We start from the raw sequence: 15689 nt of genomic DNA on the forward strand, positions 1-15689 counted from the left end.
CCATAATTCTTCAACCTTAGGTTTTTCTCTAAAACCTTGATTTTTCTTCTTCTTAGGCAAATACCTAGAATCCTTAGGGCTCTTGCCTAAATTCCTATCTACCTTTCTAAACCTAGGTTGAGAGGTTTTAGCATGATAAGCTACATGATTTTCCTTAACTTTATCATGCCTCCTATTTTCATGGTAAATAGCATTGAAATGATATAAATTAGAACTATCATGCTTTTTACCATTATTTAAGGGGATAGGTTCAATGAATGATACCTTCCTTTTTACCTTGGAGGCTCCCCCTTGAATTGAGCTTCCTCCTTGAGCCTTGACCACCTTCTTCCCCTTAGGGCATTAACTTCGGTAATGCCCTCTTTGTTGGCACAAGAAGAACACAATGTGCTCCTTGCTCTTCTTTGTTGTTGGGATGGTCTCCTTGGGCTTCTCCTTGCCCTTGGGTGTCACTTGGCCCTTCTTCTTGGCCAAGTTGGGGCACTTGCTCTTGTAGTGCCCATTCTCCCTACACTCAAAACATATAATATGATTTTTATTATTAATTGAACTATTTATACCTTCTTGTGTAGGGGTGGTACTTGCTCCTCCATTTGACTTGGAAGTAGAGGCTTCCTCTTGATCCGAAGATGATACTCCTCCAATTGATTTTGCTTGACTTGTGGAGGTGGAAGCTTCTTCTCCATTTGACCCGGATGTAGAAGCTTCTCCTTCTTCTTGATCCGGTGCCACCGAAGGTTGCTCCCCCTCAATCCTAGAGGTGGAGGATTCACCTTCTTCTTCATCCTCTTGTGCATGAAACAAGGAATATGCTCCTTCCTTGCTCTTTTAATTGCACTCCTTTGAGGATGAGGATTCTTGGACCTCTTCTACGGAAGTTGAGCATCTCTCAACTTCGGAATTCTCCTCCTCTTGGTCTTGCTCCAATGAGTCACCCTCTTTGGATTTTTTTTGGATTGGTACAATGGAGGGGATCTCATGAATAGTTGTCAACTTGCTCCAAAGCTCCTTGGAATCCTTGAATTCTCCAATTTGAGCTAAAATATGGCTAGGCAATAAGTTGACCAAAAGCTTGGTCACTTTATCATTTGCCTCGCTCCTTTGAATCTGCTCTTTGCTCCATTTGCTTTTCTTGAGGACTTTTCCCTTGGAGTTCTCTGGAGCTTCGAAGCCTTCCATAAGAGCAAACCATTGCTCTATCTCCACCATTAAGAAGTTTTCGATCCTTGATTTCCAAAGATCGAAGCTTGTAGATGTGTACAGTGGAGCCACCCTTGTGTCAAATCCAAGTCCATCTTGGAATTGCATCTTGAAGTTGAGCTTCTTGAATTCTTTGACTTTGATAATTTTGCTCCAACTTCTTCACCCTCTAGCTCTTCTTGTTACGTTTGCCCCTTCCGGCGATGATTCCGGTGAAGAGCGACCTCACTCTGATACCACTTGTTGGGACCGAAATGTAGCTAGAGGGGGGGTGAATAGCTTGTTGCGTGCTCGTGGTCGGCGTTGCTTGTTTCTTCAAAGATGTGCAACGGAAATATACAAGAAATAACACACACAATGCTAACAAGTAGATTTACTTGGTATCCACCTCCAAAGGAGGTGACTAGTCCAAGGATCTACACACTCACACACACACCTCCACTAATAAACACTCCTTTACGGTAACTACCGAAGGCAGAGAAGCTCTACAAGACTCTCAATACAAGAAGAAAGAAAAGGGCAGTAAAGAACAAACAAAAGCTTACAAGAAGTGCAATAAAAGCCCTAACCCTAACTTCTCTTCTTCGCCTCTTGACTTGGACAAAACTTCCAAGAATCTTCAAGATCTGGCGTGGAGAGCTCTGTGGAGAAGCTGTGGAGTCGCCTGTGAAGATCGGAGCTGTATGCGTGAGGTTCTCTAGTTTTCTCTGCCGAAGGAATCGAGCGCCTGCAGCTAAATACGACACCAACGGTCGGATCCTGATCGATTGGATTGCTCCCAATCAATCGGGGAGGCTTTGGATCGATCGGTTGATCGATCCAGAGCGCCTCTGTGCTCTCTGGAATAGCCTGGATCGATCGGCTGATCGATCCAGCCTTTATCGCGTAAAAACGTGCCACCCCAATTGATCCACTGATCGATTGGGGTCTCTGGATCGATCGACCGATCGATCCAGAGGCGTTCTGTGCGCTCTGTGACTTGCCCACTCGAGGCTTGTCGCGGGGACCTTCCTAATCGATCGGTCGATCGATTGGGCATAGCCAATCGATCGGCTGATCGATCCAGACATTGATTTTTGCCCAAAACCAAGTTCCAGGCCCCCAAACTAACATCCGGTCAATCCATGACCTGTTGGTTCATCATGCCTAGCATCCGGTCACCCTTGACCTGCTAGGACTCCCTCACCAAGTGTCCGGTCAATCCCTTTGACCCACTTGGACTTTTCCTCATCGTGCCAAGTATCCGGTCACTCCCTTGACCTACTTGGACTTTTCCCTTCTTGCCAAGTATCCGGTCAATCCCTTTGACCTACTTGGACTTTTGTTCCTCGTGCCAAGTATCCGGTCAATCCCTTTGACCTACTTGGACTTTCACCAGATGTCTGGTCAACCTTGAACCATCTGGATTTCTCCGTGCTTGGCTTCACTCACCAGGACTTCTCTTTTGCCTAGCTTCACTCACTAGGACTTCTCTTCTGCCTGGCTTCACTCACCAGGTCTTTCACCTAGCTTCACTCACTAGGATTTTCACCTGGCTTCACTCACCAGGATTTTCTTCTTCCTGGCTTAACTCACCATGACTTTCACCTAGCTTCACTCACTAGGATTTTCCTTCTACCTAGCTTCACTCACTAGGTCTTTCACCTGGCTTCACTCACCAGGATTTTCCTTCTGCCTAGCTTCACTCACTAGGTCTTTCACCTGGCTTCACTCACCAGGATTTTCTTTCTACCTAACATCCCAGTTAGGACTTCCCAGTCAAGTATCTGGTCAACCTTGACCTACTTGACTCTTCTTCAATCAACCTGATCAGACCCTGATCAGAGGGGAATTACATCAAACAATCTCCCCAAATGAACAACTGCACCTGCACTTATTCATATCATCGAAGTCTTGTATTATCAAACATCGAAACTCAAACCAAGACTCAAGCTTGGTCAACCAGGTCAACCTTGACCTGAGGGATATTGCACCAACACACACCTCTAAGAGATGTTTACTTAAGATGTAAAAGTATAAGTCTTCATGACCAAGATGACTTATATATCTCAAGTTGAAGGAAACTTACACTCGAGGTATAGTAAGAACTTCACAAATATATCTATATATAAAGAGAACTATATGAAGTCTTACAACAAGTTACTCTAATGAACTAGTTACCATAACTATGTTGGTTGCTACTCGGAAAACCTAGAGGTTCCACTGTACAAAAATTTTGTACAAAGGTCTGAACCTTTTCCTAGCTACCATGTGTTCTTTTAAATTAAATTTTGGATCGCCTGCGGAACTTAACACGTTTGATCCAAAACTTAATCTATTTGTTCTTTTAGGTTTAGACTTGGATCTCCTGCGGAACTTAACACGTTCGACCCAAATCACCTTAAGTTATTAATTCCATTAAATATTAATTTCCATAATTGGTTCCCAGTACTGACGTGGCGAGGCACATGACCTTCTTGGATATGGGAGCAACCACCACCGACTAGACAAAACCTTTTATGAAAAACTAATATTTAATTTCCTAAAATAACTTTAGGTTAACCGAAAAGAACAATCAAATCACAAGGAAAAGAAAAATAAAAGAACACTATATCGAAAACAAATTCGAAATACTAGAATCGTATGCCTCTTGTATTTAGTATTATTTCCAAAAATAACTAGTATGATGCGGAAAGAAAAATACTAGTTATACCATTTAGAAAAACCTCTTGATCTTCTACTGTATTCCTCTTCTAACCTCGGACGTTGTGTGGGCAACGATCTTCCGAGATGAGAACCACCAAGCACCTTCTTCTTCCTTGTAAGTTTCGGCCATCAAAACTTCTTCTAGGATGAAGAGGTTCGGCCACCACCACCATGTTCCAAGGGATGCTAGAAAAGAGGCTTCTTTTCTCTCCTTCTTCTCCTTCTTAGATCCGGCCACCAAAGCTATCTCCACCATGAGAGAGTTTCGGCCACACAAAGGAGAGGAGAGAAAAGAAAAGGGTTGGCCATACCCAAAGAAGAAGAGAGGGAGAAAAATAATAGAGACATACACCATGAAGCCTCCTCTACCCCCTCTTTTATAATCCTTGGTCTTGGCAAATAAGGAAAATTTAATAAAAACTTCCTTAATTCTCTTGCCATTGAAAAGGAAAATTTATTTAATTAAAAATAATTTTCTTTTCATCATGTTAATGGCCGGCCACCTTAATCCCTTTAATCAAGGAAATTTTAATTCACACAAGAATTAAAACTTCCTAATTTGCTTCCAGAGATTTATAAAAATTTCTCAAATAATTTTTCCCTTCATGGTGGTTAATAAAAAGGAAATTTTATAAATTAAAATATTTCTTTTAAACATGTGGATAAAAAGAAAGTTATCTCTAAAAATTAAAATCTCTTTTAATCTACAAATAAGGAAAGATATCAAATCTTTTCTTAATCTTTTGTAGAAACTTATAAAAGAGAATATTTAATTTTAAACTCTCTTTTAAATCATGAACATGATTAAAATTGAAAGTTTTCTTAAAATTTAAAATCCTCCTTTAATCAACAAATAAGGAAAGATTTCAAATTTTAAACTCTCTTTTAAACATGTAGATGATTTACAAATAAGGAAAGTTTTTACCAAAAATTAAAACCATCCTTTTAAACTACAAATAAGGAAAGAGATTAATCTCTTCTCTTAATCTTTTGTAGAAAGTAATAAAACAAAATTTTTAATTTTTTAAACTCTCTTTTAAAATCATGATATCCACATAAGAAATAATTTTAATAAAAATCCTTTTTAATATTCTAGTGGCCGGCCACCTAAGCTTGGGACCCAAGCTTTAGCCTGCCACCTACATGACTCATCCACTTGGTCTTGGCCGGCCCTAGCTTGGGTTCCAAGCTCGCTTGGCCGGCCCCATTGGATGAGTAAGAAGGTGGGTATGCGGTGGGTATAAATCTCTATATACTAGAGGCTACGATAGGGACCGAGAGGAGGAATTGGTTTTGGTCTCCCGATGAAATTAAGCATCCCGTGTTCGCCCCGAACACACAACTTAATTTCATCAATAATAATTCATTCCACTAAAGAACTATTATTGAACTACCGCACCAATCCCAAATTACATTTTGGGCTCCTTCTTATCATGAGTGTGTTAGTCTCCCTGTGTTTAAGATAAAAAATTTCCACTAATTAAGTAAGTTACTGACAACTCAATAAATTAATATCTAGCTCCAAGAGTAGTACCACTCAACTTCATCGTCATGTCGGACTAAGTCCACCTGCAGGCTTTAACATGACAATCCTTATGAGCTCCTCTTGGGGACATTCTCAACCTAGATCACTAGGACACAGTTTCCTTCTATAATCAACAACACACACTATAAGTGATATCATTTCCCAACTTATCGGGCTTATTGATTCATCGAACTAAATCTCACCCATTGATAAATTAAAGAAATAAATATCAAATATATGTGCTTGTTATTATATTAGGATTAAGAGCACACACTTCCATAATAACTGAGGTCTTTGTTTCTTTATAAAGTCAGTATAAAAGAAACGACCTCTAATGGTCCTACTCAATACACTCTAAATGTACTAGTGTAATTATATAGTTAAGATAAACTAATACCTAATTACACTACGACCTTCCAATGGTTTGTTCATTTCCATTATGGTCGTGAGCTACTGTTTATAATTTATAAGGTACTGATAACATGATCCTCTGTGTGTGACACCACACACCATGTTATATACAATATAAATTAATTGAACAACTTTATTTATCATAAATGTAGACATTTGACCAATGTGATTCTTATTTCTAGATAAATGTTTATACCAAAAGCTAAGCTTTTAGTATACACTCTAACAATCTCCCACTTATACTAAAAGACTAAGCTGTCATATCTGCTGCCATACATCTGATTCCCAACCCTTCAACATGTCCATCAAAAGCTCTCGCCTTAAGGACCTTAGTGAAAAGATCTATAGGTCATCATCTGATGTATTCTAGGCAGCAACAACTTCTCCTCGTTTATACGATTTCTCGTATTGGGTGGTACTTGCGCTCTATTGTGTTTACTTGCCTTTATAGACTTATGGTTTCTTCGAGTTTGCTACTGCACCAATATTATTACAATAAATTGTAATAATCTTTGGACAAACCAGAAATCATATCTAAGTCTATATTGAGGTTATTGAGTCATTCAGCTTTTATGGCTACCTCAGAGGCTTGCCATATACTAAACTTCTATGGTGGAGTCCAGAAAAACACCTATGCTTATCACTCTTCCATAGTTATGACTTTACCTCCTAAAGTAAACACAAAACCCCGAGGTTGACTTATTATTGTCCCTATCCGATTGGAAGTCAAAATCCATGCAACCCACAAGGACCAAATTAACTGCCTTGTAAGCTAGCATATATTCTCTAGTGCCTCTAAGGTACTTCAATATATGCTTTACTGCAATCCACTGTCCCAGTACTGACGTGGCGAGACACATGGCCTTCTTGGATATGGGAGCAATCACCACCGACTAGACAAAACCTTTTATGGAAAGCTAATATTTAATTTCCTAAAATAACTTTAGGTTAACCGAAAAGAACAATCAAATCACAAGGAAAAGAAAAACAAAAGAACACTATATCGAAAAAAAATTCGAAATACTAGAATCGTATGCCTCTTGTATTTAGTATTATTTCCAAAAATAACTAGTATGATGCGGAAAGAAAAATACTAGTTATACCATTTAGAAAAACCTCTTGATCTTCTATCGTATTCCTCTTCTAACCTCGGACGTTGTGTGGGCAACGATCTTCCAAGATGAGAACCACCAAGCACCTTCTTCTTCCTTGTAAGTTTCGGCCATCAAAACTTCTTCTAGGATGAAGAGGTTCGGCCACCACCACCATGTTCCAAGGGATGCTAGAAAAGAGGCTTCTTTTCTCTCCTTCTTCTCCTTCTTAGATCCGGCCACCAAAGCTATCTCCACCATGAGAGAGTTTCGGCCACACAAAGGAGAGGAGAGAAAAGAAAAGAAAAGGGCCGGCCATACCCAAAGAAGAAGAGAGGGAGAAAAATAATAGAGACATACACCATGAAGCCTCCTCTACCCCCTCTTTTATAATCCTTGGTCTTGGCAAATAAGGAAAATTTAATAAAAACTTCCTTAATTCTTTTGCCATTGAAAAGGAAAATTTATTTAATTAAAAATAATTTTCTTTTCATCATGTTAATGGCCGGCCACCTTAATCCCTTTAATCAAGGAAATTTTAATTCACACAAGAATTAAAACTTCCTAATTTGCTTCCGGAAATTAATAAAAAATTCTCAAATAATTTTTCCCTTCATGGTGGTTAATAAAAAGGAAATTTTATAAATTAAAATATTTCTTTTAAACATGTGGATAAAAATAAAGTTATCTCTAAAAATTAAAATCTCTTTTAATCTACAAATAAGGAAAGATATCAAATCTTTTCTTAATCTTTTGTAGAAACTTATAAAAGAGAATATTTAATTTTAAACTCTCTTTTAAATCATGAACATGATTAAAATTGAAAGTTTTCTTAAAATTTAAAATCCTCCTTTAATCAACAAATAAGGAAAGATTTCAAATTTTAAACTCTCTTTTAAACATGTAGATGATTTACAAATAAGGAAAGTTTTTACCAAAAATTAAAATCATCCTTTTAAACTACAAATAAGGAAAGAGATTAATCTCTTCTCTTAATCTTTTGTAGAAAGTTATAAAACGAAATTTTTAATTTTTTAAACTCTCTTTTAAAATCATGATATCCATATAAGAAATAATTTTAATAAAAATCCTTTTTAATATTCTAGTGGCCGGCCACCTACATGACTCATCCACTTGGTCTTGGCCGGCCCTAGCTTGGCCGGCCCCATTGGATGAGTAAGAAGGTGGGTATGCGGTGGGTATAAATCTCTATATACTAGAGGCTATGATAGGGACCGAGAGGAGGAATTAGTTTTGGTCTCCCGATGAAATTAAGCATCCCGTGTTCGCCCCGAACACACAACTTAATTTCATCAATAATAATTCATTCCACTAAAGAACTATTATTGAATTACCGCACCAATCCCAAATTACATTTTGGGCTCCTTCTTATTATGAGTGTGTTAGTCTCCCTGTGTTTAAGAAAACAAATGTCCACTAATTAAGTAAGTTACTGACAACTCACTTAATTAATATCTAGCTCCAAGAGTAGTACCACTCAACTTCATCATCATGTCAGACTAAGTCCACCTGCAGGGTTTAACATGACAATCCTTATGAGCTCCTCTTGGGGACATTCTCAACCTAGATCACTAGGACACAGTTTCCTTCTATAATCAACAACACACACTATAAGTGATATCATTTCCCAACTTATCGGGCTTATTGATTCATCGAACTAAATCTCACCCATTGATAAATTAAAAAAATAAATATCAAATATATGTGCTTGTTATTATATTAGTATTAAGAGCACACACTTCCATAATAACTGAGGTCTTTGTTTCTTTATAAAGTCAGTATAAAAGAAACGACCTCTAATGGTCCTACTCAATACACTCTAAGTGTACTAGTGTAATTATATAGTTAAGATAAACTAATACCTAATTACACTACGACCTTCCAATGGTTTGTTCCTTTCCATTATGGTCGTGAGCTACTGTTTATAATTTGTAAGGTACTGATAACATGATCCTCTGTGTGTGACACCACACACCATGTTATATACAATATAAATTAATTGAATAACTTTATTTATCATAAATGTAGACATTTGACCAATGTGATTCTTATTTCTAGATAAATGTTTATACCAAAAGCTAGGCTTTTAGTATACACTCTAACAATCTCCCACTTATACTAAAAGACTAAGCTGCCATATCTGCTGCCATACATCTGATTCCCAACCCTTCAACATGTCCATCAAAAGCTCTCGCCTTAAGGACCTTAGTGAAAAGATCTATAGGTCATCATCTGATGCATTCTAGGCAGCAACAACTTCTCCTCGTTTATACGATTTCTCGTATTGGGTGGTACTTGCGCTCTATTGTGTTTACTTGCCTTTATAGACTTATGGTTTTTTCGAGTTTGCTACTGCACCAATATTATTACAATAAATTGTAATAATCTTTGGACAAATCAGAAATCATATCTAAGTCTATCTTGAGGTTATTGAGTCATTCAGCTTTTATGGCTACCTCAGAGGCTTGCCATATACTAAACTTCTATGGTGGAGTCCAGAAAAACACCTATGCTTATCACTCTTCCATAGTTATGACTTTACCTCCTAAAGTAAACACAAAACCCCGAGGTTGACTTATTATTGTCCCTATCCGATTGGAAGTCAAAATCCATGCAACCCACAAGGACCAAATTAACTGCCTTGTAAGCTAGCATATATTCTCTAGTGCCTCTAAGGTACTTCAATATATGCTTTACTGCAATCCACTGTCCTTGTCCAGGGTTACTTTGATATATGCTAACTATGCCTTTGGCAAAACAGATTTCTGATCTCGTGCATAGCATACATTAGGCTTCCGACAGCCGAAGCATAAAGAACTGCCTTTATTTCCTTTATCTCCTTTGATGTCTACATAGACATATCTTTAGATAATGTTACTCCATCCTGAAAAGTTAAGAAACCTTTCTTGGAGTTTTGCATGCTTAAAACGAGCAAGGATTTTTCTGATATATGAAGCTTGGGATAAGTAAAATATTCTTTTCTTGCGATCACTTATTACTTTGATCTCAAGAATATATACATTCTCCCAAGTCCTTTATATCGAATTATTTGGACAACCATACCCTTACTTCTGACAACATTTTGATATTGTTTCCAACTACCAAAAATGTTATCTACGTATAGTACAAAAAATATCACCACGCTTCCATCACACCTTTTGTATACACAAGACTTATCAGGTTACTAAATCCATAGACTTTGATAAACCGGATGTTCTAAGACCTTGAAGCTTTGCCTCAGTTCATAGACTGATTGAGCTTGCACACAAGATGCTCTTAGCCCTTTGCAATGAACCCTTCTGGTTGCTTTATATGGATGCTTTCTTCAAGACTTCCATTAAGGAATGCTGTCTTGGCATCCACTTGCCAAATAGATAAAAGAATCCGGATAGACTTAAGCATGGCTACCAGTGAAAAAGTTTCCTTTTTCATCAAGCCTTGCTTTGAAAGTTGCTACCTTCCTGTCTATCCCTCTTTCCCTATTATAGACCTTTTTACACCCAACGGCTTTTACACCATTTGGTGATTCTACAAGCTTCCAGATTTTATTAGAATACATATATTCTAATTCTGTTATTCATTACTCTTTGCCAAGATGCTGCATCTTTATCTTAGAGTGCTTCATTATATGACCGGAGATCAGGTTCATGTCCTCCAGGGATCGAGTCCAAAAACTCTCCCAAAACATGAACCTATTTAGGTTGCCTAACAACCCTCCCACTACAACAAGGTACTTTCTGTAATTGTTTATCATTTGTGATACATGTTGCAGTTTCCTTGTGGTATCTCATCTTGTACAGTTGGTACAAGATTAGACATATCTTTTATTATTTCCTTAAGAACAAATTTTCTTATGGGCACATAGTTTATTACATAGTCCTTTTCTAAAAAAACGGTCATTGATGCTAACAATGACCTTCTGATTATTAAGACTATAAACCTACTTTCATTTCTCTAGGATAACCCACAAACAAGTGAATTCCTGTCCAACTTATCATTATCTCTCTTCAGCATATGTGCTGGACTACCCGAATCAAAATATGCTTCAAAATAGGTTTACGCTTATTCAGCAATTCTATATGAGTAGAGAGTTCTGACTTTGGAAGGTACTATGTTCACTTCCGTTTCCAGAGTATATCCTTAAAATGAATTTGGTAATTTTCCAAATAACTCATCATCAATCTACTTATTTCTATAAGAGTCATATACCTTCCTTTTTCTACACCATTCTATTGGGGTGTACCAGGTGCAGTTAGTTGGGATTGAATCCCTACTTCTGATAAGTGACTCCTAAATTCTCCCAAAGAGGTACTTGCCACTACGATCTCACCGTAGTGTCTTGATACTTTTACTTTGACTTTTCTCCGCATCAGCCTTGTACTTTTTGAACTAATCAAAAACACTTAGTCTTGCGACACATCAAGTAAATGTATTTGTATCTTGAATAGTTGTCTATAAAATAGACGAAATATTCGATACTACCTCTTGTCTGGATAGGATCACACAAACCAATTCCAACATATCTTTGGCTCCATACCCCTTAGACTTAAAAGCTTCTTGGTTATTTTTCCTTCCAAGTAAGACTCGCAGGTTGGAAAGATTTCCACTACTAATGAACCCAAAAGTTCATCAGCTACCAATGAATCCTACTCAAGTTAATATAACCTAGCTTTAGATGACAAAGATATAATTGGTTCATTTCCGAAGGTTGCTTCCTCTTAGAGTTAGAAGATGTGTTATAATTTCCATTTATTGCATCGTGGGAGTTATTGGATTATAAATTGTCAACCAACATACCAGAATAGATAACTTCTCTATTTTTCTTCATAACAGATTTGTTATCAAAATAGACACAGTATCTATTCTATAATAGTTTAGAAACTGAAATCAGGTTCTATCTAAACTTAGTACGTAAAGATAATTTCTAATAATCCATATTTTATTCCTATTAAAGGATAAACATCTCTCACTGCAACAGCTGCCACTTTTATAGCAGTGCCCATGTGGACGGTGTTTTTATTATCATTTAGTTGTCGCGTTTCCTGGAACCCTGCAATGAATTGCGGTCATGATTAATGGCATCTGTATCTACACTCCAGGTTCTGGTAGATAACACCACTAAACATGTTTCAACTAATGAATTAAATACACCTATATTGTTTTTTAGTTCTAAAAAGACAGACTACCTTAATGTCCAAGTCCTATTTTCAATTTTTACAATCGGGACTACTAAGTCTTTTCTATAGTATAACAACTAGGGAATTGACAAACATTTTAAATTCTAAGAATCACAAAAATATTTTGTCAAGATCAATTCCTTAAAATCCCCAGGAATTTTGTATGCCACGATAGTGTGGACGTATACAAAATCAAAGAAGATATTTTATCCATTAATTTTATTATCTCGTCAACTTTACTTTATGACGAATAAAATTAATAGTTGATCTTTCTTTGATCAAATATTTGGTCAAAACTTTTGAATTTAAAATAACATTGATTCCTCAAACAATATTATTTAAATTCACCAACACCTCAAACACTGTGAATTTTGCATGCCACGATAGTGTGGTCGTATACAAAATTAAACATTCGTAAGAGGAGGGGTTTACCCATTAATTATCTTGTCAATAAATCTTTATGACAAATAAAATTACCTCAAACACCATGAATTTTGTATGCCACGATAGTGTGGACGTATACAAAATTAAACATTTGTAAGAGGGGTTTTTAATTTTATTATCTTGTCAACTTATTTATTTGACAAATCAATAGTTGCTTTTCTTCGGTCACACAAATAATAGCAGTGACTCCGATGGGGAGGATACTATTAGACGTGCCTAAGTGTATACCATTACTTGACACTAAGTCCGTTAATAAGATTGTGTCCCTTCCGATGGAGAAGATCACACGCTCTTAATTAACTTCCTATAGTCATCCAAAATGGAAGTTTAAGCTAGTGATCCGCAAACAAGCTCATCCGATATGGAGGAAGGCACTCAGAGCCAACGCGCAAGCTTGTTGCATCACTTATAAACCAGTAATGGAGACCGTGGAATTTATTTAAAATAAATCCCTATCCCACTTAGTTATTTAAAGTGAGGAATTTTGACTATGCTAGCCTACTTAGCATGCATACTAATAAGCACACACAACACAGCATAAAAAGCAATAAATAGAAAAACTAATTTTCAACTATTATGCCTTTTATCTATTGATGTCCTTCGTGTGTTGCCAACCCTAGCTGCTGCCATCTTTGGCCACCGCCACCGGGTCTAGTTGTCGCATCCATCTTGCTCCTTGTTCCGCTACGCCTCTGATCCTCAAAAGGTTCCACGCCTTGCAAGATTCGATCCGCGACATAAATAGAATTTTACATTTTTCGATCCTATATTCCTCGAAGGAATGTACATGTAAACTAGATCGAACATAAAATAAAATTTACATCCATCTATCCTATATTCCATAAAAGGAATGTACATGTAACTAGATCAAAAAATAAAATCCTAATAAAAATAAATACAGCTCCTGCTGTATTTTATAATACAATCATGCACACACAATAAAATGCCCTTGACATGTCAAAGGGTCCAATCACACACATAATAACTATAAGCCATAATAGTTGGATCCTGCATCCACAAAGTTAGCACATCCTACTATTAACCTACCTAAATTATGTATGACATGTGCAAAATTAAACTAATACCAAATACATAGAAGCAATACCCTAGCTCTGATACCAATTGTTGGTTGCTACTCGGAAAACCTAGAGGTTCCACTGTACAAAAATTTTGTACAAAGGTCTGAACCTTTTCCTAGCTACCATGTGTTCTTTTAAATTAAATTTTGGATCGCTTGCGAAACTTAACACGTTTGATCCAAAACTTAATCTATTTGTTCTTTTAGGTTTAGACTTGGATCTCCTGCGGAACTTAACACGTTCGACCCAAATCACCTTAAGTTATTAATTCCATTAAATATTAATTTCCATAATTGGTTCCCAGTACTGACGTGGCGAGACACATGGCCTTCTTGGATATGGGAGCAATCACCACCGACTAGACAAAACCTTTTATGGAAAGCTAATATTTAATTTCCTAAAATAACTTTAGGTTAACCGAAAAGAACAATCAAATCACAAGGAAAAGAAAAACAAAAGAACACTATATCGAAAACAAATTCGAAATACTAGAATCGTATGCCTCTTGTATTTAGTATTATTTCCAAAAATAACTAGTATGATGCGGAAAGAAAAATACTAGTTATACCATTTAGAAAAACCTCTTGATCTTCTACCGTATTCCTCTTCTAACCTCGGACGTTGTGTGGGCAACGATCTTCCGAGATGAGAACCACCAAGCACCTTCTTCTTCCTTGTAAGTTTCGGCCATCAAAACTTCTTCTAGGATGAAGAGGTTCAGCCACCACCACCATGTTCCAAGGGATGCTAGAAAAGAGGCTTCTTTTCTCTCCTTCTTCTCCTTCTTAGATCCGGCCACCAAAGCTATCTCCACCATGAGAGAGTTTCGGCCACACAAAGGAGAGGAGAGAAAAGAAAAGGGCCGGCCATACCCAAAGAAGAAGAGAGGGAGAAAAATAATAGAGACATACACCATGAAGCCTCCTCTACCCCCTCTTTTATAATCCTTGGTCTTGGCAAATAAGGAAAATTTAATAAAAACTTCCTTAATTCTTTTGCCATTGAAAAGGAAAATTTATTTAATTAAAAATAATTTTCTTTTCATCATGTTAATGTCCGTCTACCTTATTCCCTTTAATCAAGGAAATTTTAATTCACACAAGAATTAAAACTTCCTAATTTGCTTCCGGAAATTAATAAAAAATTCTCAAATAATTTTTCCCTTCATGGTGGTTAATAAAAAGGAAATTTTATAAATTAAAATATTTCTTTTAAACATGTGGATAAAAATAAAGTTATCTCTAAAAAATTAAAATCTCTTTTAATCTACAAATAAGGAAAGATATCAAATCTTTTCTTAATCTTTTGTAGAAACTTATAAAAGAGAATATTTAATTTTAAACTCTCTTTTAAATCATGAACATGATTAAAATTGAAAGTTTTCTTAAAATTTAAAATCCTCCTTTAATCAACAAATAAGGAAAGATTTCAAATTTTAAACTCTCTTTTAAACATGTAGATGATTTACAAATAAGGAAAGTTTTTACCAAAAATTAAAATCATCCTTTTAAACTACAAATAAGGAAAGAGATTAATCTCTTCTCTTAATCTTTTGTAGAAAGTTATAAAACGAAATTTTTAATTTTTTAAACTCTCTTTTAAAATCATGATATCCACATAAGAAATAATTTTAATAAAAATCCTTTTTAATATTCTAGTGGCCGGCCACCTACATGACTCATCCACTTGGTCTTGGCCGGCCCTAGCTTGGCCGGCCCTAGCTTGGCCGGCCCCATTGGATGAGTAAGAAGGTGGGTATGCGGTGGGTATAAATCTCTATATACTAGAGGCTATGATAGGGACCGAGAGGAGGAATTAGTTTTGGTCTCCCGATGAAATTAAGCATCCCGTGTTCGCCCCGAACACACAACTTAATTTCATCAATAATAATTCATTCCACTAAAGAACTATTATTGAATTACCGCACCAATCCCAAATTACATTTTGGGCTCCTTCTTATTATGAGTGTGTTAGTCTCCCTGTGTTCAAGAAAACAAATGTCCACTAATTAAGTAAGTTACTGACAACTCACTTAATTAATATCTAGCTCCAAGAG

The sequence above is a fragment of the Zingiber officinale genome, chromosome 9B, assembly GCF_018446385.1.
Source record: "Zingiber officinale cultivar Zhangliang chromosome 9B, Zo_v1.1, whole genome shotgun sequence".
NCBI lineage: Eukaryota > Viridiplantae > Streptophyta > Magnoliopsida > Zingiberales > Zingiberaceae > Zingiber > Zingiber officinale.